General features: G+C 36.0%; 1 non-coding gene across 1 annotated transcript; it reads left to right on the plus strand.

Annotated features, from left to right (window-relative positions):
* Positions 1 to 1227: 1227 nt before the first annotated feature.
* Positions 1228 to 1332, plus strand: LOC132489730 (U6 spliceosomal RNA). The gene has a single exon (XR_009532109.1). It is a non-coding gene; the product is annotated as a U6 spliceosomal RNA (small nuclear RNA).
* Positions 1333 to 2483: the final 1151 nt, after the last annotated feature.

Raw genomic sequence — 2483 nt, forward strand, 5'->3', positions numbered from 1 at the left:
TTGTTTTTCTCTTTCTGACTTACTTCACTCTGTATGACACACTGTACAGCAGTCCCATTGCTGCTGCTCTTTATTTTCTTTTTCTTCATGGCATTGACTTTTTGAAGATTTTAGGTCAATTGCCTTGTAAAATATCCTACATGGCGTCCTTTCACTTGTCCCACTATCCCCTGAATTCCTAGAAAATGGAGATCAGGTCTAGAGAAGCTTGATTACGTTCAGACAAACGATTTTAGTAAGAACACTTAATAGTTGATGTTGTGTACTTAATGTTGCCTCATATTAGGAAGCACAAATATCAAGCTTTTCTACAAGTTTTCATGTTGAATTTGATCACTTGTTTAAAGTTGTGATCGCCAGACTTCTCCATTGCAAAGGTATGTGTTTCCATTTGCAATTAATATGTAATCTGGGGATGATACCATGTGGATGTATGGTTTTCTGATAATTGTTCACTTAATGGCTGCAGCATATATTACTAATCCTTGCTTGAACCAATTATTTCATTAGGAGTTGCAAAAAATGATGATTTTTAAATTCTATCATTCCTTGCCCTCTTGCATAAAGAATCACTTTTTTTTCTCTCTCTCTCTCCTTTTTATTACTATGAATTCATGGATTGTTATTTATGCATTATATTACAATTACAGTCATTGTTCTTTTTGATGCTCAAATTGTCCCAAATTTAGCCATTGTCCTTTAGACATGTCCCATCATTATTTGAGCACTTCCTTGCTTTTTGGCACAATGAAATGTCCCAGGCTTACCTTCTACTTTCTCTGCCCCAGACTGGGGCTGCTTTAGTGAAGACAGACATTTAGAAGCCAAGATCTGAACATTAGGCATGCTCAGTGCTTCTAGGGTCTCTCAACGAACAGTTTTTCAAATTGACATGTAATTACTGTATGACAAAATTCACTCTTTAAAAGTGAACAATTGGGGACTTACCTGGTGGAACAGTGGTTAAGACTCCATGCTCCCAATGCAGGGGGCCCAAGTTCAATCCCTGGTCAGGGAACTAGATCCCACATGCATGCCACAGCTGAGAGTGCGCATGCCACAACTAAGGAGGCTAGGTGCCACAACTAAGGAGCCGGTGAGCCGCAGCTAAGGAGCCCACCTGCAGCAACTAAGACCCAGCACAACCCAATTTTTTAAATTAATTAATTAATTAAAAGAGCTAATGCCTTAAAAGCAACCAATTGAAAATGCAAATCAAAACCACAAGTGCTTGCTTCAGCAACACATATACTAAAATTGAGATAATAACAGAGTTTAGGATGACCTCTGCACAAGGATGACATGCAAATTTGTGAAGCGTAAAAAAAAAAAAACCCACAGTAAGATACCATTTCACGTCCATTAAGATGACTATCATTAAAAAATTTTTTTCTTTAAACAGAAAATAACAAATGTTGGCAAGAATATGGAGAAACTGGAACCCATGTGCATTGCTGGTGGGAAGATAAAATAGTGCAGCAATTATGGAAAACAGTATGGTGGTTCCTCAAAAAAATGAAAAACAGAGTTTCTCTATGACCCAGCAATTCCAATCCTAGGAGTAAACCCAAAAGTACTGAAAGCAGGGTTTTAAAAAGATATTTGAACACCTATGGGCATAACAGCATTATTCACAACAGCCAAAAGGTTGAAGCAACCTGAATATATACAACCAGTGTATATATTCACATATATACTGAATAATATCTTCCTTTTAAAAGAAAAGAAATTCTTACACATGCTCCAACTTGGTCGAACCTTGAGGACATTATCTCAGTGAAATAAGCTGCTCGCAAAAAGAAAAATACAGTACGATCCACTTACATGAGGTACCTAAAGAAGTCAAAATCATAGAGACAGAAAGTAGAATGGTGGTTGCCAAGGGCTGGAGAGAGGAGGGGATGAGGAGTTATTGTTTAATAGGCTATGGAGTTTTAGTCTGTAATATGAAAAGAGTTCTGGAGATGTATAGTGGTGATGGTTGCACAACAATGTAAATGTACTGAATTTCATTGAACTGTACATTTTAAAATTGTTAAAATGATAAATTTTATGTTATGTATATTTTACCACAATTTTTAAAGTGTACAAGTTGATGATTTTTAGTGTGTTCACAACCATCACCACTATCTAATTTTAGAACATTTTTATCACCCCCCACCAAGAAACCTGGTAGTAGCAATTACTATTAACAATCACTCCCCAGTCCCCATTTTCCCTAGACCCTAATTGACTTTCTATTTCTATATACTTGCCTATTCTGGACATTTCATATAAATGAAATCATAAAGTATGTGGCCTTTGTGTCTTTCACTTAGCATACTATTTTCAAGATTCATCCATGTTGTAGTATGTATCAGTAATTCATTTCTTTTCATGGCCAGATAATATTCCATTGTGTGGATATACCACATTTGCTTATTCATTCATTAGTTGGTGGATATTTTGATTGTTTCCATGTTTTGGCTATTAATGCTTAAAAT

This window comes from Mesoplodon densirostris, chromosome 4 (genome assembly GCF_025265405.1).
Source record: "Mesoplodon densirostris isolate mMesDen1 chromosome 4, mMesDen1 primary haplotype, whole genome shotgun sequence".
NCBI lineage: Eukaryota > Metazoa > Chordata > Mammalia > Artiodactyla > Ziphiidae > Mesoplodon > Mesoplodon densirostris.